Source organism: Calonectris borealis, chromosome 3, assembly GCF_964195595.1.
Source record: "Calonectris borealis chromosome 3, bCalBor7.hap1.2, whole genome shotgun sequence".
Lineage (NCBI taxonomy): Eukaryota > Metazoa > Chordata > Aves > Procellariiformes > Procellariidae > Calonectris > Calonectris borealis.
In genome coordinates, this window is record NC_134314.1 from 80808497 (window position 1) to 80829165 (window position 20669).

The window sequence follows — 20669 nt, forward strand, 5'->3', positions numbered from 1 at the left end:
AAGAAGCATTTGCTAGCTGGAACCTTAGAGGGAAGATGAGCAGGTGAAGGGTTTTAAGCTTTCACACATCTATTTCTTACCCAAAATGGTAGTGCTTTTATACAGTACAGTAATAAAGATTTATCCAAAGTCAAGATACTTTTCCAGTGAAACAATTAACAAGAATTTTCCATGCTGTAAAATCCTACCTGATAAATTCATTTACATTAAGTTAAGCGATGGTGTTTTGATTTTCTTTTTCTACTTTATAGTATTTTGCATCATGTAAGCTTTAGTCCAACAAACGACTACATCAATGTGAGCTCATAATTATAATAAATTATTATGTATGACATGGATTTGCTCTCGCATATCTTATGTTGCTTAATCTTTGACTTCCAAATGCTTTATATTATTTTAAAATAAGGCAAATACCAAAATTTCCTAACATTTCTTAAATACTCTGCAGCAGCATGGAGTAAGTACATGTCTATAGAATTAACAAGGGGAAGAGGTTACTTCACAGTCGCAGTTGTGTTAAGGTGTTTATTTTTTTTTCCTCTCTCTTAAGGCTTTCTCTTTTCTCTCTCTCAAGTAGTCTATTAAATGCCCAAGTCCTCAACTGGCAAATTTCTCTCTTATCGTACAACCATTACCTTAAGTAAAAATGAATTGAGTTTACTTTAGATAGTTTTTTGGTTGAAAGAGGATCTTGCACAGGTGTGGCTGGTTGTTAAAAAGTAACATGTAAAATTGCACAAATGGCTAATATGAATCAACTTTTTAGCAGAAATGAACCACTGTTACTGAAAGTTTCTCTATTGTAAGCAGCGTTGCAAAGGCATTTACATTTGTGTTGTCTAAATTTAAATACAGCATCTGATTGCTCAGTGGTGCCAGGACTGAATAAAAAATGTAGGTTAATTGTGTACTTACTTTTGAGGAATAATACATTTTTGAAAGGATGGGTTTGCTTGATTTGCAGCTTATACCCACAAAAAAGCAGTAGTCCTGGGTGAAACCACTGTGACTGCCTGCCATGTAAAACCAGGAAGATTTTAAAACAATTACTTTACTACTATGAATGATCTTAAATAGGATAAAACCCACTTGTACATCCTTAGGTGGATTAAATTGGCATAGTTCTGCAGCTACGTTGATTTATACCACCTGAAAATTTGAACCCATTACATGTTAAGCCAAATATTTTTAGCAATAATTTGCAAATAAATCAAGATTCAGTTTTTGGCAAACACTGATACCTTGTTAAGGCAAAATTGTAGAAGGTAAGGGCCCCTTGGAGTCTATGGCAAAATTCCACTGATTTAAACCAAGCTGAGAATATATCCTCACATCCTAAGGGTAACTTAATACAAAGCATCTGAAATTGAAGGCTAATCTAATGTTTGTAAGAACGATCCAAGCCACCTGTATCTGTTAGATTGGGCTGGAAGTTATATAATAATAATTCTTCCCATTAGATTTCTAGCCTTTTTTTAAAGCTAAAGCATTTTTCTGAGGTTAGTTGTGGTTTTGATCCTTCTCAGAAACTAGTTATTCCAAGATGATGAAAATGAACCCAAAAAGGAGTCTAGAGAATGTCACATACTGGGGAAACAGAAGGGTTTTTTACTTTTCTCACAGTCAGAGTTTTCAAACGTTCATTTTTTGACTTTTTGTTCTCCTCTGTGTTATACGGTGAAATGGAAGCCCTGTGATGAACCGACATGTTCTGTAGAGAGTCTTGAATGGTTTATTTCAGACTTTTGGATAACTCATGTGTTAAACAGAAATTCAGTTTTCTACACAAGTTGATCAATAACATTTAAAAGGGTATACCATGAAGGCTAGTTAAGCTAAACCTATAGTATGATGGAATGAGGTGTAGGTGCCCCTATATTTTCCTAAAATCATGAGGGGTAATAGGTCAAATTCAGCCAAGCTGAAGAAATATCAGTTCCTGACACTGTATTTTTTCAGGCCGGGTCTATGGGTGAAGGTATTTTCAAGCATTTCACTAGTTTTTAATAATCAGTAAAATATTTTTCAGCACGCACCCTTAATAGTTGTGTATTTATTTATAAATTATATAGATGTACTACTGTACTAATATATTAAGTACATTGTAAAACATACCCAAGTATAGAAATTAAAAAAGGATGAAATAAAGATGAAATAAACACAATTTTAATTTTTAAATTTTATTTATTAATAGTACAAAAATTATTTTCTTCCTGCACTCCAATTGATTGTCCTGTGGCCCCTCCTAGGGTACATGCACCCCACTTTGGACACCAGTGCCTTAGACAGTGGATAAGCTAGCTGTTCATAAAGCTAGTCTTGCCTCTGCTTTAAGCAACCTGGAAGAAAGGGACTTGGGTATGTAAGAGAGCAAGACATGATAGCATATTGAGACAGTGCCAGACCACTCAGCTAATTTGCCTCAAGGGCAAATCTTTTTCTTATTTAAAAAGTATGCGCCACATGCAAGAAGGCTCTGCTTTAGGCTCTGCTGTGTGTGAGGCCTGGATAAACTTTGGATAATCCTTTATATAGTTCAAGATTTTTGTATTCTTATTTAACCTGGGAATTTATCTGTTTTTCCTGTAATATAATTTTCATTACCAAGACCTGAAATTTGAAAAATAAGTAGAAAAATTTGAAACGTATCATGAGTAATGTGATTTTGCTCACACAACATTCTTTAATTAGAAGTACCCTTATCTTTTGTGCAGGAATAAAAAAAAAAATAGAAATCCAGATGAGTAAAAGGCACACAAGCTTGAGAGAGGGACATAATGTCAAGCTGGATTTTCAGACTTTACTGGGTTTCTATGGTTTTGTGGCTTTAAGTCAGACCATTAATTTTGTTTACATTTCATTTTGGTTGAAGTTTCTCCTTTTCTTTAACACAGTATGTTTTTTGAAGTTCCGATGTTGTTTTGAAGTTGTGATACTTCCTCTCATACAAAAGGATAATTTGGGAGGGGAAACTGTAGTTTAGAAATGACAGTGCCTTAAAAACGCTAACAATAATACAATCTACTGACTTGGGTGAATGTGCAGATTCAATAAGTCTATCTACTAAAAATCCTGAAAGTCTCCCTTTTCAATTTTCTTAAAATAGCATAGCTCTTCACTGCTGAATATTTCCATTTCCTGAGATGCTGATCTCAGTTAACCCAGCTGGAATCCAATAGAATGCATCAATTGCATTGAAGTTACTGTAGATTTGTACTGGTGAAATAAGATGAGCATTTCACTCTTATTTTTGTCCTTCCTGGCAACCCCACAGTTCTCTGAAAAGCCTCACTTCAGATGCTTCTCATTACAATTTTCGATCCTAGAGCATTTCTCCAAAAAGATGAGATTTGGGGGTTTTGATAGCACCGAATTAATAAGCATCTGAAGGTTTCCATTTTTAATGTCTAGGGTTTATTCAGTGACACAAGAAGGATCCAATTTAGAAAAAAGGGCATCTTTGCTCAACCTCTATGAGGCAGATTTCAAATTCTCAGTTTGGACAAGAGTATAGACCACTGGCCCCTCCTCCCTGCAATCTAAAACCAAAATCCAGTTGGTTTCCATCCAGGGCCTAAGCTCTGCTGATCGCTGTGTTGGTACTATGATGGTCTACAGTTTAAGTTAAGCTAAGAATGTTAAAATATTACTTAACTGAAATGTCTTGATGCATGTCCCTTGTATAGTCAATCAACTTACTTAATAACAAAAAAATTACCTTAAAACTCTTCCTTAAATATGGTTGTGTTGAACTACAGGTTATCTTCTGATTTCACAGACTACTAGTGACTTTGTTCTCAGCTATTGTTTTGTCCCATGGATCTTCATAAGCTTAGTTTAACCATGGCATTCAAGCAGTTAATATTTTCTCCTGAAAATCATGCATGAGAGCTGTTCAACTCATTTGTTTAACTCACATGTGTGTGACTTAAGAGAAACAAAAGTATTCTAACTGCCCAATTTTCTTCCACGGTTTTATTTGCCGTGTTTCTGATGGGATAATCCAGCACTGACCCTGAACAGTTTATATTTTGTGGAGCAAAAGTCATGATTTAAGTTATGGGCGAATTATGTGTGGATAAGTACAGTTTGCTTTTGGTTGTTGGCAGTGCATCTTCTTTTTCCAAAGTTAAAGAGAAATAGTCGGAAGCGCTCAAACCACAATGATGCAAGACCCACAGCCAAACAGCCATCATATAAAGTGTCTTACTTCAAAGGCATCTTTAAAAAAAAGAAAGTGATAGAGGCTTAACTGCTTTTCCTTTTGAGGTATGTTCCATTATACTTTTACAGTTGCTCCACTTTTGAGCATGGGCACATCAGATTTCATAAGGTACCATGAAATGTACCTTAAAATGCTGAGGTACCACCACTGGTCTACCTCATCTTGCTTTCTGTAGTTTCACACAGTTCTACATTTCCTCTGTGTAGTCTGGTACTGGCACCGAGTAGAAAATAATCTTACCTTTCTACACATTCTTAAACATTTGAATGACTGAAACTTTGCTTGTTTTTAAAGGTATCAGTTAAGTAATTGAGTATTTCTGATCATAATGGAGATTATGTACATATGCCTGCCTTCCCATGAGCTTCAAATTGTTAGGTCATTGGCATGTAACTTTCTCCACTGAGCTGTGATTTAAAAGGATTATATTTTTATGATGTAATCAGCTTTTTGACTGCATGAGCTAATATTTAAAATATCCCTTTCTGCTATTGAATCTTAAAGCTCTGAGTTGTCAAACAACCGTTTGAAGCTGCTGGCTGTTTTGAATGAGCCTGTAGCTATTGTCCTGAGCCCTATAGTGCTTTATTTACCAAGAGATTCTCGGCAAATACATAGAGCAGACAGGCCTCCTAAAGTGTTTGAACTACGACCAGGAAGTGTTGGTGCAAAGCCGGTGTGAACCTTCACGGCAGCGATGGCAGAACTGAATAGCTGCCTGGCAAGGATGAAGGAGGGGGCCTGCCTGGAGCCCGGCAGGGCCTGCAGGGAGGGTGGGAGAGGCGAGGCTCAACAACGAGGCGCAGAGGGGTGCTGCAGGGCCAGGCTTGCTCCTCCTTAGCCCCGTAGTGCGGGGGAGGCAGGGGAATGGCTGCTTCCCCTTCCGAAGCAGTGGCTATCTCCTCTCATGTATGGGGCTGCAGGAGGAAGCCTGACTTTCCAGCCCTCTGCGATCCTAAGCAGCTGGATGCCTTCCCAATACTGTGGGCCTCATATAGGTTAGTGACAGCTCAGTGAGGGGCTCTTTCCACACGTTACGTCCACTAAAATTATCCTGTGCTGGCAGCCCGAGACAGCGGCGGTGGGGGATGCTGACCGGGCGAAGATGTGGTTGTCAAAGAGGAGATCTGCATGTCCGCAGCGCAGCGAGGTTCATGCAGCGCCAGCGCGCTTGGTGGATGGGAAGAGGGGTGCCCGCAGCACACAGGCTGGTGTGGCGAGCACTGGCTCAGTCAGAGTGCCCACGTGGTAAAAACACAAAACTTATTTGAGTACTGGGTAGTGGTGGCCTGAGAAGACGTTGGGCTAAGGCAGTACTTCTCACGACTGGGTAGGTGTATGGGTCAAACCTCCCTACAAAGAGGGAGGTCTGCAGCAGTAGGTCCTGAGGCCGCTACCATGGCTTCAGAGCAGCTGAAGCTCCAAAGAGGACTCTGTCTCTTTAACATACAATAGTTTGCTTGGGCTTTTGGATTTAGTAGCTTCAATATTATTACCCTATGGTCTGGCTACACGCTTATATTGTAGTCTCCCAGCGGGCAGTTTTGCTCCAAAGGAAGGAAGGCCTGCAAGTTATTTTTCAAGGCTCTGCAAATCACATTTATTTTCTGCACACCCTCTTCTGTCCATCTCCCCATCCTGTCTTTAATTACTAATGGTCTGGCCACAGTTCTTCATATTGCTTTATTTTTGCCTCAATTTGTAGTCATTTCTTAACAAAACAATATCTTCCCCCCAACATAAAGCAGAAATATTAATATCCAAAACAAAAAAAAATGCTCAAGCACATAACTTAACTGGAAGTTACAGCAGCTCTTATGTGTGAATTTGACTAAAAAAATCACAGTGAAAGCATTTGAGCTACTAGTAAAGCGCCAATGAAAGACACAGCTGTGTCACAGCTAGCAAAAGAGAAAAGCTGGCTAATTAAAGGTGATGCTACTGGCTCAGCAATAGCATTTCATTCACTGCACTATTTAATATTAACCTATAATTTTATGTTTATTTTAAAAGGCTATATTAGGACTAATAAACACTGACTTCATTTGCTTCTCAGCATTAAAAAAAATGCTGGAGGCTACGCCAAAGTATATAAACTCTGTTTCTCACCTCACTTGTTGCTGTCCTCCTTTTCCAGCCAAATCCCTTGTTAAGCACAGCAGCGTTGCCTGCTGTGCTGCTCTGTGCCATTGGGTCCTGCTCTCAGCGGGAGCCAAGAAGGTCCCTGCAGTAGGACACCTCCAGGGGACACATGCCCAGAAAGGCATGTTCTCCTGTGTCTGGCTGGCTTCCTGGGAGGTTGTCACCCAGCAGCTGTACAGTCACTGTCTCTGCACCAGCACTCTCCAACTAAGTTTCTGGTTGTGGTTTTTTGTCTTCTGGGCCAAAGAATGATTAAATGAGAGAACGCTTTCCCCCAGAAATGCCTTTTCTAAGTTTGAGTGCACAGAAAAGTTCCACTGACCCTCATGAAGCTGTGTTGTTTTACACCCATCAATGATCATAGAATCATAGAATCATACAGGTTGGAAAAGACCTCTAAGATCATCGTGTCCAACTGTCAACCCAACACACCATGTCCACTAAACCATGTCCCTAAGCGCCTCATCTACACATCTTTTAAATACCTCCAGGGATGGTGACTCCACCACTTCCCTGGGCAGCCTGTTCCAAGACCTGACCACTCTTTCAGTAAAGAAATTTCTCCTAATGTCCAATCTAAACCTCCCTTGGCGCAACTTGAGGCCATTTCCTCTCGTCCTATCGCTAGTTACTTGGCAGAAGAGACCAACCCCCACCTCGCTACAACCTCCTCTCAGGTAGTTGTAGAGCGCAATGAGGTCTCCCCTCAGCCTCCTCTTCTCCAGGCTAAACAACCCCAGTTCCCTCAGCCGCTCCTCATAAGACTTGTGCTCCAGGCCCTTCACCAGCTTCGTTGCCCTCCTCTGGACACGCTTCAGCACCTCCATGTCCTTCTTGTAGTGAGGGGCCCAAGTAAATATGTAGACAAATGCTGCCCCCTGCACTTGATGATTTTGCCATTGAATCTGATAAAGATGGACCCTTTTCTTCCATCTTTACTAGGGAAATGATTATTTTGGAGTAAGTGTGTATATACATACATACATATATATAAAAATAAACACACATATTTGTTTTCCCCTCAGTGTGAAGTAATAAACTAAGTGAAGCCTGTTCCACCATAAAACTTCAGTAAAGCTGAAAAAAGACATTTCAGAAAGATATTTTAATTCATACCTTTAATTTGTCTATACATCTTAATCCATACATTTAATCCATAATTTAATACACACAGTGTTCTAAATCCAGCAATGAAAAAGCTTTGGATGAACACATATGTTTTTCTTTGTCTTTTAAAAAACAGAACAGCATCATGGATAACAATCTGATTATCATAAGCATTATTAACTCATGGAGCTGATTTAGAGAGGGTTAGGTTTTTTTTGTCTTTTACTGAAAAGTTTCTAACCACTCTATAAATCTGTGCTTATATTTAGCAGTTCTCTACCTCCACATGGTGTAATTTTGCTTGGATATCTCTGAACTGCTTATAGGAAGGAGCCCACTCCTCAACAATGATCAAAACAGTGAACTTACTACCTAAAAGCAAATGCTGTCTTGCAAGTCAGTGAAAGTTTGGACAGACTTTGTAATGCCATAGCAGATTAGCCTGTGACAAGAAGATACAATACTGCGTAGCCCTCCTGGATGAAACTCAGAGTGCATTACTAGTCAAACCACACTCAGCAGAGTAGGAAAATCTATCATAGGCTTGTAGTCATCACACCAAAGAGGGGGAAAAAAATCCTCAAGGCATTCATTCTTACCCATTCAAGCAAATCGTCATTTTTGTAATATCTAAAAGTAGAATAGAGATTTTGATATATAAATATTCAATGACCTCACATCCTTATGCTAGAATTATGTCTCTGTGTCCCATTGGTATCTGTTTTAGGTTGAATCTCTTTCTGAAAGTGCCTGTCTCCACTGACTGTAGAGGGAGCAAGTATGACTAACATCAGTAGTTGAATAAATTTTGATAGCTCAAGTTAAATGATGTAATTCACACCTTACCTGAACATATCATGAAAATGAACAGCTGTGGTATTCCACAAGCAGTGAGATACAGCCTGGCTTTATCTCTTCTGTGGTTGATGGTACTCAGCTGAGATTGGATCATGCAGCAACATTTTTTCTTGCACTGTTCCACTCTGAAGTGCTTTTAGCAGGGAAATAAGTCTGACAATACTAATAGGGTATGAGAGCATCTGTTTGAAAAATTACATTTTTTCAGATACTCCTTTATCTCACTTAAGACAAGTATTTGGAATATTACCTACACTGTGGATATCAGGTCAAGGGGAGGGGGAAAGGAATGACTAATGCCCCCCTGAAACCAATTTAGTCTAATGAAGTCTTAATGAAATTCTCCTTCAACTAGCACTTTATGTAGACTGCTCGGCCCTGCTTACTGATGACAAGCCCCGACCTCTGTGCAGGGACCAATACTCTGTACTTGAAGAGATTTCTGTCGGTCAGCATTCAGCTTCTCAAAAGCATGTAGCATTTAGCTCTCCCTGGGATAAACAGAGATACTCTAGAATTGAGGAGAGCTGTGAGCCCTTCCTTTATACTGAATATTACATTTACTCTCCTTTTATCTTTATTCTTTTTTTCTAATACCAAAAAGAAGAAGGAGGAAGTGAATTTATGTAAAATGTTTTGATGCAGAGATGAGCCTAATCAAGAAATCCAGAAGAAAGTGCAAAACAGTGCATGTTAAACAGCTTTGTTTCTTTTAGTAAGAGCTCTGCAGAAAATATATGTGAGTATTAAGAAAAGCAAGATACTTACTGTCTTTTGAAATAAGTCTGAAGTTTACAATGAAAATACCTCAGAAATACCCTTTTAAAACAGCTGCTTGTAAGTACATGACTATAGATGAGGTATTGTCTGTGCCCAGGATAAAATCCTAGCATAAGCAGAGCGAAACTTTGATCACATTGGAACCTAAAAGGGATGAAAATATTTTCCCTCATTGAAAATACTTTGATGCTGTGTTCCTAAAGCTACTAAGCTTCAAGAAATGCATTTAAAAAATCTTGAAATAATTTCTGGTACTGTGAAGACATGAGACAGGTATCTCATAATAACTTGGGGCAACTGGATTGCAACTGGATTGCAGTTCTTGGGTGAGGAGCAGAAAAAACAACACAAGAAGAGGGGAAGATTGATATAGAATAATCTCAGTGTTTTCTGCCAGAATGCCTGCAATCATTATCATCTCGCAATCTGAAAGATGGCAGGAAAAACTCATATGACTGAACGGAAAATGTGAAAACCTTTTAGTCTGCCAGGGCTATAATCATAATGAAAAATGACACCTGAATCTTATCATGCCAGTGAGTGGGAGTCACATAATAAGACACTATTTGCTCTAAGACGCATGGTATGGGGCTTCTCCTTTTTCATCTGATAGAGTATAAACTGAATAAAAACATGCCATTGATTTGTAAGGCTGTTCCCTGCAAAATGGATATCTTGCTTTGTTGTGTTTTCACACTTGGATAAAGGTTCTCCTTGATTATCTGACAGAAACACCTCTCATGTTTAATTTGTGGACAGGGGAAAATAAATATTTTCATTTCTGAATGAACCTATATCTGCAGCTATATTTTCGAGAGGGAACAATAATGGTTAGGCATTTATTCTTTGCTTTTAATCACTTGGAGAAGTGTTCCAGTTTTCAAATAAAATGAGCACTTAGTTCCCGGTGAGTTCAGTGGTATTTTCAGTTCCCAGCAACTTTGAAAAAACCCTGTACTGATAATGAACCACTCTAGTAATTTTTTGTTTTGTATCACACAGTGACATCTTGAAATCCAGGCAGAGTTATGAGCTTAGGGCTTGTGAAAAATCAAGCCAGTGCAAGACTTCCCACTTCGTAACATTTTAAGTAAGTTAATGTATAATACAGAAATAACAGCAGTTTTGGCTGCTGAGTAATGACTGAAAGTGTCAAGCAATGAGTCTAGCTCACTTGTCAATGAAAATGAACAAGATGAAGTCAAAATTGTTGATACTCTGATCTCACATCAGTAGGTATATTTTCTGAAGAAAATATTTAGATTTTAGCCTGCTCCATTAATATTTCTGTTCACTTTTGAGAAAAAGGCTGTCTCTGACAATCAGAGAGGATATTTGATGCTCATGTTTTTTAGATACTAGCATGGCTTACCTGAGAAGGCCAGTGGAACTGGTCACCAGCGTAAGAGACAAAATCAGTGTTGCATGCTCTCACTGAGGTTGATTTTATTTTAGAAAGTAAAATATCAGTGTTAAGCAGAGTTTCCAGCTGAGGCTCAAAGGTAATGCCAGGTTATGTCCTCCTAGTCATGCGGGATCAAAGGCATGATTGATCCTTACCATGCTGTGTCTTGGTAAGGAAGTGCTGCAAGCCTTGGTGCAGCCACAGCTAGAGGACGACATACCTGCTACTATTAATATGGAGAACCTGGGACCAGAGATGAGCTTGGGAAGTCTCTGTGCTTAGTATAGTTAATTGTTTGTATCACAATAGTTTATAGTTTTATAGTCTGGGATCCCAGTGTTCTGTGCATTGTGCAAACACAGAATAACAAGATGATCCCTGGCAAATTTACAATCTAGCTGATTGCAAAGCCACTTGGACAATGGGTGGACAGATGCCATCAGCTGAAGAGGCAGTGAAAGTTCCTGCCAGTTCCTCAAAGTGCTTCAGTCTGCCAACATGTGTCACCTCCGTTTTGCACTGGCTGAGCTTAAGCCAGCTGGCTTTCCTCCAGGTCCCTTTTTGCATCAGGTATTTAGACAGCGGAGAATGCGTTCATCTGGGCTCAGTGAAGAGATGTAGAACAAATATTCTTCTTCACAAAGATGACACTGTATACAAGACTATCTCAATGGTTTTCAAATACATGATGTTATTCCTCGGGTTCAATACAACTTGTAGGCCTCCACAACTGAAAGCCCTCAAGGAGGAAATGAAATTACTCCATACAAACATCTGGGAATTCTTTCAAAGGATTCAGAATGCTTCACAAGATTCAGAAATTTGCTTCTCTATAGCTCAGCAGGAGTGCTACTGTTCATAGATTCCTGATGTTAGCATATGGCAAAAATCCATGAATAATTTTGGGAAATAAATTATTCACAAATTTTGCCCTTTACGCTTGTGAAGTTCTTGAATTTGTTTGCTATCTAGAAATAGGCAAAGCCTCTTGCTCTGTAAGTCATCCACAAGCAATTCGTTGTAAATATTCCTAAAATACAGTTCATGACCTGCTGAACCCTGATCCTGCAAATACTTACCCACATTCTTCTTGTGATTAGTCCCATTAAAATCAAAGGAACCTTTACATGTGGTTGTAAAGTTAAGCCCAGGCATAAGTGTTTGTAGGACGAAGGTTTAGGTCGGTTCCGTAACCCTTGATATTCTATGTGCTATGTAAGTCTCTGATTGCTAAATGAGATGCAGGCAGTCAGAACCTGTGGAAAGTCAGGGTTTTTCGTCCCAGGGTACTACTCCTATTCCCTAACCGAAGAGTTACAGAATCCATCCTTACGACTCTGAATTTTGGGTTCTTTGAATACATAATCCAGATTTGCTGGTAGTGATCCAACTTGAAATTAGCTTTGGAACACAATTAAATGCAAAGCAAAGGTTGTTGAATCAAATCCATTTAAGAATCAGAGTGAATATTCATCGGCTTTTTTTATGACTTATTCATCGCTACAGACCCTTCTGTGCTGTGAACTTTATAATGGGGAAAAGTACCGATAAGCAAAGAGTTCCTAGGTTTTGTAGCCACCCACAGTTACAACAGAAAATGTTTACTAGAGCTGGGCAGATTTGTTCACAGAAAATAAACCTGGAGTTTGAAAAATTTAGCTAGCTCTCCGAAGAGAAAAGCAAAATGTAGGCATAGCTATTGACTGGCATATTCAGCTGTGTAGTTAGCTGTATTATATGTACTATATATCTGGTGGTGAAAAGAATATACTGCATTTTGGATTTAACACATAAATTGCATTTGGCACTCAGTTCTACAATCTCACTTGCCATTATTCCTATGTGTCTCTCATTTTCAACATTTCAAGCAGGAAGACATCATAAAAAGCTCCATTAGTTGTGTATGTATGTGTATCTGTGTGCATCTAAATAATCACCAGTGACTAAAAAGAGTTACTCCTTCATGTATGCTGGAGATTTCCATCCCCTTAATTTCAGTTCAGAGAAGTAATATTTAAATGGGCACGAAACAAGATCTCTGTAGCACTGAAAAGAGAAGATTCCTGGTTTTCCGTTAAGATATGTAGCACATATTTCCACCCTTGGAAATTTTTCAATATATCTGCTACTTGATCCATTAGGCTTTGAATGCAGAATGTCAATTTTAAGTTATTTAGAGAAGTATTTTACTAGTTAGAATTTTTATCTCCGTCTGAGTTCTGTATAGCTGAATTCACAGTATCAAAGAAAGAACTGGAAGGATACAAAAAATATTCCTAATAACATGTTTTAAAACTCTCTAAAATATTTACACAAGAGAGCTTTGGATTCTTTTTTCCCCAAATAACATGTGCTTGTACAGGGTTTGTGAAGGTGCATTGGGGTGTAGTTTCTACTGGTGTTTTTTGGGGTGATGTGCGCTTGTAATTTCACCACGCAGGAATAATGTGTTTCTGATTTATGCAGATTAAAAGCTTTTATATGATAGCTTACATAGCCCTAAATTTAAATCTGTGTTTATACTAACGTGCACATGTGTACACATAGAGAGCCTCTTATGCCTCTCAACTCACCCTCCTATGAAAGGGTCTTAAACAGGTTGTGCTTATGAATATATTGAAGCCAGCTCAATGAAGAGTTTGCTCATGTATTGAATTGACCTGAACCCATTCTGGGAGCTGTATCCGATTTCTGCTGTTTGTAATGAACTATTGTGACACACTGTAGAGAAACAAATTACAGTTTTCCTTAGCCTCACTCAAGTTGACTGTACTATTCAAATTTAAGAAAACAGTGGTTTTGCTATCAGAATTTTAGAATTTAAGTGTCATTTTATTAAGAATAAGAAAAATAAGTAAATACATGGTATGTCAATACTTCCTCTAACATTAGTTGATATCATCCAGATGATTATAAAGATAACTGCTTGAAAGTAGCTTTGTAATAGTAATAGTTTGTTGGTATGCTCTGCAGTTACTTGCTCTAAAGAAGATATTTATTTTATTTAATCTGTAAAACTACGGTTCAAATTCTGCTTCTAATTCATTGCTTTGAACTGAAAATAATCTCACTGTAACCAGATCTGTTAGGGTTTAAAGTGGTACAAATGACACTGATAGCCAGGACAGTATACCTACTGATCCCTACAAAGAGCTCAGTATAAAGTAGAGAACTCTGATATTTTCATTAGTTTTTTATTACTTTTTATTTCACAGAAGAGAAGAAATAAATGAGGTTCAGTAGCAAGGGTTGTTAGAAGGTTTCAAAAAGTGTCATTGTTACAATCCAGGTATCTCTCACAAATACTAACTTTTCCTGGAGAGTGATGCTGGGACCTGGAGTGTAGATGTCATGTCTTCTGCTCTCCAAACGTCTGAGCGGAGGTTCGTTCCTCTGCTTCTGCTCCCCTGCTCCAGAGCAAGGCAGATCAGACTGGAGGGACTCTGGAGGGGCTGCGGGAGGTGAGGTTGGGGTGACACCAGCTGTGTGCACCCCTGTGCTGAGATGAGTTGGGACAATGAACTTCCACATGTGACAGAGGCCAACTTGCCCAGGCATGAGTCTGGGCGGGGGGCAAGGTGTGATGAATGAGCTCTTTATATCTTTTCCTGTCAATAAGACCTAGCAGGGGTTTTGAACTATTCCCCTACCAGAAGTGGGACGAACCGCTCTGGCCAGCCCACCTTTCCTGCAGGCACATGTATGTGCCTGCATTGTTTGCCTGGAGGTTGTTGTGTGACACATTCCTCCGGGGGAGAAGAGTTACTCTGTGCTGTGTCGGTGAGCTCAACAACCTCAGGAGATGTCAGGTTCACTGCACATACGATGTGACTTCTTGAGCATATCCACTCTCCATTTATCAATGTTTTCCATGCAACTTCAAGCTACTGAGTGGTAGGATACTGTGTGCAGCACTAGAAATGGCCACATTTTTCATCCCTTTGTATCTGCTCTGTGAACTGATCTCTGTGAACAAATTGGAGTCTACTTAAGCATGAGAGAAAATTTAACTTTCCAGCCCTTACAACTGTGTCTTAATGTCTTTTCTCTTAGAAAAGCAAGAAGAACGCTTCTGAAAAAATATGATTGATGCATCTTATGCTGTATATATTTCGAAGGACTACTTTCTGTATACAGTATGAGGTTTTTTGCCCTGGCAAGCCAGGACACTTTGTTAATTAAGAACTTTTGGTAAATATCTCTCTTCCTCCTTTTTTAGTGGAATCCGAGTTTTCCTATCTGCTTGTGCAAAGCATACTTCAGCGTAATTAGAACACCAGCTGGGCTGTAGAGGCTGGGATTATCTAAACTACGTAAACAGCACCTACAGAGAGTTCATGCTCTAGATGTCATTGACATTGCCATATCGATTTGAACCAAAGTCATGGATAAAAATAATTAATATTAGATATACAATCCCAATGTCAGATTTTGAAAGGAAGTATGTTTCTCTGAACTTATCTGGTTCTTACTGAATCAAAGGAAGCTAGTCTCTCTTATAAAAACAATTACTTTTTTTCCTGAATTACTTTAATTTTTACTATTTTTTTCATGAAACTCCAATGCTTTCCTATTGCAAGCTGAGCTAAGTTTATTTTTTCAAACACTAAAATGCTAATTTGTTATGAGCTGTTTGAAATCATGTTCTCTGTTTTGACTGTCCGCTTTCTTTGACACAATGCTGATTTCATCCTTTGTCTGCTGTGTTTCTTTTTCCCTTGTTCTTGCTTCTTGATTAAAAAAAATCAAGGCAAACAGAGCCACAACATCTGTGTCTCACATGTTTACAAGCCCATTTCATTAATTCTATGAGCTGTGCAGGATTTATACATAACATTTTGTTCACTAGATGTGTTTGTCAGTTAGGAAAAGTTTAATCCAATAGGGATTACAAAAAATCACTCATTTGAAGTTCTTATAAAAAATCGATTTCTTAAGACAGGTATTTTGACCCCTGTATTAACAGCATGCAGAATTCTCTTGGAGCCACGCTCATGGTTCAAGGCATGCATCACACAACCTTATTGCAAACTTGGCAACTGAATCAAGGCAAGAGATTCATGTGCAGTGCAGTGGCTGGACATGTAAGGTCCAGGAATCAGGCTTTAATTTACAGCTCCCTGTATGGCTTGGTAAAAAAGAAGGCACACTGCTGTGGTGCTGGCATTTCCGATGTTTAGAAAAACAGGGCTCACTGTTCATCGCAAGTTGTTTTTACTTTTGAAGTTCATTAATTTCCCTGACATAGGCAGGTGGCTTGGTGAAACTAGGGTTGTTTGGGAAAGCAGGACTCTTCTGGGAGAGTAAAAACTGTATGGTTTATTCTACAGTGAAACCTTGTTTTGTCAAATTCCTCAGCTGCTTGAGCTTTAAGCTTGGAGACCTTGCTAAGCATTTGGGTGAATGCTTTGTTGTTGCTAGCTCTCGTTCATATCTGGCTGTGGGGTATCTTGTGGGCAGGCTTCACTTGATAAGTCGCTTCGTGTGGAAGGCTGGGGGGGGGAAGGAGGAATGTGAACACATACACACTTCTCTGATTCTTTACTATCCACCCAAGGAAAGTCGCCCTGGGAAGCAAGTCAGAAAACTCTGGTTTATGTTAGAGGAGTGGCATGCGTTTCTTATCATAAAACTATTACCTGAATGAGTCTATTAAACATGCACTCCTTGTTCCACAATAAAACCTGGTCTTTTGGAAGGAGGGTGAAAAAACCCCCCACATTAGACCCACTGAATCTTACTCTAACTGTAACGTTATGCCATTTTCTTAATTCAGGAAAATATGGCTGAAATACAGAAAGTGAGCTCATTGTGGGGTACAGTGAATGTCTTGATGCTGAAGTTTTCCCTCCTTCCACAATGAATTTCAGAAATTGCTCAACTGTGCAGAAAGAGAAGAGTACCTTGTATGCCCTATATCTCAGATGGCACTCGTAAGTGGGCCTCTTTTCAGTCCTAATACTGAGGAATAGATTTATTTTTTTGAAGTATTTATTTACAGATGTATTTTATATTAAAGTAAGGATTCATACCCTTGTGCATAGGCTCAAGTCAAGTTTCCCCTCACAGATTTGTTTTCTCTCTCATTTGTTTAGCTTCAGCACTTTCCTTTAGTAACATTTGTAATTTGGAGGCAAGTAGGAATTAATTGGGTTAATTTGCTTGTAACCAAACCAAAATTTGAACTCCTTTCTTCAGCAGCAGAAGATTCATTCCCCAACCCCTCTACCCCCCCCGTTGCCTTCTTTGTGTTTTATCTCTGTTTACAGATAAAGCAGAATTCTGTAACACAGGACAGATAAAGTGAGGACATTCTATACTCATTATATTTTCAGTAGAGACTACAGATAAATGCCTGTCATAAAAGAAGAGGAATTTATTCTTAAAACATACTTTGATAGCTAGGCAGTTATATTCTTTTGCAGTGTTTCCTGGTAACCATTTCAAAACACATCAGCGGCATTAATGGAATCTCTCAAATACTTGAGAGATGAAAAGTGATCCTTTTCATGCAGAAAAAACAGAAAACAGAAAAACTAAAGGTCACTAAAAAATAATTGTAAAACTTGAATTTGGAACTCCCATCCTCTTCCCTTGTCTTGATAGATGTTTCTATCTTTATACATCCATGAAATTCATAGATCATATTGATTCTGCCCCAGCAGATCACAGGCATCAGAACAACCCAAGATACACTTAATATTACAGACAATCCTGGCTGCTTTACTAAGTCATGTCATTAAGCATAAAGTTTTGTGGTGGTTTCGAAGGTACTGCGTGAGAACCCCGTGTTCCCTTTCCATTTAAAATTTAGACAATTGAATGAAACCTTTTTCATGAAGAGAAAAAAGGCGATTGAAATGAAGATTGTACTCTGTGTTGTGAATAGAAATATAACTATCACATTGAGACAGAACCACTGAAGTACCCTGTGCTTTTTGTTGCCCCTATGAATGATCTTTCCTTTTTTTTTTTGCTCTTTCCCATGATGTCTGAATGTTTGATTCCCTCCAGTTTCCCTATTTTTTCCACTGTGCTCTGAATTCAACTTTATCCCACTGGAAGTTGTATTGTCTACCCTCTTTATGTCTCCTAAGTGAAACATTTATCTTGAATAATAGACAAGTTAAATACTCAATTTTAAATAGAATGGATTTAAAGTTAGAAAATAAAATCCAACAGACTTAATGAATTCCCATATCAAACAACAGGCTTCTCTTGTGTATAAGCACTGCTGAAAAAAAAATTAAACAGTGGCTTATAGTACGGCAGAATGATAAAGTGCTGCTTAAGCATCAGTTCCCACAACTCTGTTGTTTGGTAAGGCAGAATGAGTCCAAAGCATGCAAGGCAAAAAACTTATTTACTGAGAATTTGACTCTTCAGTGTGCAAAGTGCAGTGGCCTTGATCCAGCAAAGCACTGAAGCCCATGCTTTTCTTTAAGCTCATGAATTCATTTGATCTAGTGAGGCACACTGTTGACCTACTTGCCAGGCGTTTTTGAAGATGTTGGTTGCATTTCTCCACACCATGCAGGATTAAGCCCTAACTTAACGCACATGCTGTCCAGTCTGATGCTAATGTTATTTTTCTGAAGAAAATGTTTTAATGTAGCAATAGAATTGGTTTCTGACATTCTCTTTGTTCTGAAGAGTTTGCTCACAACAAAAGGAACCCTTCTGTGGACACACAATAGCTCGATGATTAGAGCTCTCAGCTGAAGAGGAAGGGACCTGGGTTCAAATCCCTGATCCAAACCAGACAGAGCAGGGAATTGAACCTGACTCTCTAGTGTCAGAGATTAGGGTACTCTGCTGGGATAACAGCAAGCCAGGTTTCAACTCCCTGCTCTGTCTGGTTTGGATCAGGGAATTGAACCTCAGTCTCCCCCATCTCAGCTGCGTGCCCTCATCACCAAGCTATTTGGCCAAGATGGGATGGGATGTTTTGTTCTTAAAAAAAAAAAAGAGAAAAAAAAGCTCATTCTGCACCAGAGTAAAATCTAAATTACCCAATCCTGACACTTTCCACATGATGGAATTGTTGTTTCCTGGCCAGGCCTAGAGAGAGCTACTTCGTGGTCACATACCAAGAGCACCAGAAGCAATAGGAAGATTACACCCCCTCTGTCTCTGCAAATGCAGCTAAAGATGCAAAGAGATTCAGCCATGTTATCCACGTGGCTTTGGCAGAAGCAGAGAAAACAAAACCACCAGAAGCCTACTCATGTGAACGCCAGAGCTATCTCAGTGAACTACAGTTTTGATTGGAGGAGAAGGGGGGAGAAGATTAATATTCTGTCAGTGTCAGTGCTGTCGGAGGTGTCTGTGTCAGAGCACAGGCTGTCCCTGTGAGTTCGCTTGAAACTTCAAGCAGCTTTTTTCCCCACTGGTTTCCATGCCTCTCTTCTCTCCTTTGGCTTTCTACCTGGTTCTCTCTAATTTCCATGCTTGTCTCCTCCTTTCACTACCCTTACTGTATATTCATGTCCTTCTGCTTCCCACAAAGAAATTGTTCTGACTTAAGCTTTGGTCTTTGTGATGGCACACATAGTTGAACCCTGGTGCAAAACCCTCTGTGAATGTGCTTATATCAGTTGACAGAAATGGATGGGTTTTAACTGTTTATCTTGTCCTTGTAATCAATACACACATATTGAATTTCTCAATCTAATCCCAGGCATTTTTAAAGGTTTAAGGATTTTTTTTCTCATTATCTTCTCTTCTGCCTTCTGATTTTAACCAGCAGTAGACCACCTATTGATTTTTGACAATCTAGCATTTGAACACTTTTATAGCCATCTGCAGAGGGCTTAGTTTACTCTAGTCATATAAAGTTGATGGACTGAAAGTCTGTGTCTGTTGGAATTTGCAGTGTTGGGTATCTCCAAGTTTGGAGCGTGGACCTCTAATTTTGAATAAAAGTGCTTTACATTCATTCACTTGAGATGGAAAATGACTGCTGTTTACTAAATCAACATTAGAGTATGTATATTTATACCAAAGAAGTATTCACAGGAGAGTTAGAATGGAAATGTGGGGTGTATGAATTATAATCAGAGCCATTATTTCAGTTCCATTCACCAACACTTCCATTCATGTCAAGCACTTACTGTTGCAAAATGCATGGCTGGAAATCAGGTTATTATACATGCACAAGAGGGACTCAGTTTTGCTGTGTGTGAGCATTTGGGATGCTACTGTTATACATGCAGATTGTATTTTTCCCTATTCCCTGCAATGCTTGGGGCACAAAGATATAATGTGATGTCTTGTTTCCATATCTCTCCATTTATGCAGCAGCAGACAGCAAGATGCATGAGAAACCCCTTCATGTGTTGCTGTTGCTGTGTTATCAACAAATGAGATTTCATGGCCTGCTCCAGAAATAGGACACACGCTCCTATAATTGTGTACCTGTGCTCAGTCTTGCAGCAGTCCATGTCGTATCAGCCTGTGTATAAAATGGGGTCATGTTTTTTTGCAGACCAAGCCTGACTGCTGGAGGGCTATGATAGGGTATTTCTCTATCTCTTTGTTTCCTCTCGAGTCCCATGGTGAGTAAGCCTGAGATGGTTTTCACTTTTCAGTAGCGTCTCTCCTCAGCCCTATCGGATATTACCTGTTAATACCAAGTGACTGACTCTGGGCAGCCTGATTAGCCTTAAACCCCACGACCCCTGCTGAAGTTGACAGGGTGGCCTTCTGCACGAATATAAGGAAATCCAGACCTTGGCACGGCTGCAGGATATTCCTAGCTGGGTTCCTGACCAAATGCAGGACGTGCAGCACACGAGGGAAACAGACCACACTGTACAATGAAACTAGCATACAGCATAGTGGTCCAGTGAGGAAACCGTCTTCATAATCCATAATGGAGTGCTATCATGTAATTGGATCTCCATGCTGTAAAACGACCCAAGGCACTTTGTAATCAAACCACATGCTGTAAACTATTTTACATGAAGTCAGCTGCATTGGCAGACACTTTAGAACCATAATTACATTCATCTCCATCTTTTATTTACTCCATTGTGCTTCTGTCATTGCAGGATCTTTGCTACCAAGTGCTATGTGTTCATTTCCTCAGTGCTTACTGTAAATTGCAAATTAAGGATGGCATGATTAACTCTGAATTTGCCCTGCTTTTTG

At 39.2% G+C, this 20669-nt stretch overlaps 1 protein-coding gene across 1 annotated transcript in view; it reads left to right on the plus strand.

The window, feature by feature from the left end:
• Nucleotides 1-20669, plus strand: part of SMOC2 (SPARC related modular calcium binding 2) — a 150511-nt gene that overhangs the window by 113755 nt on the left and 16087 nt on the right. The window lies entirely within an intron of this gene.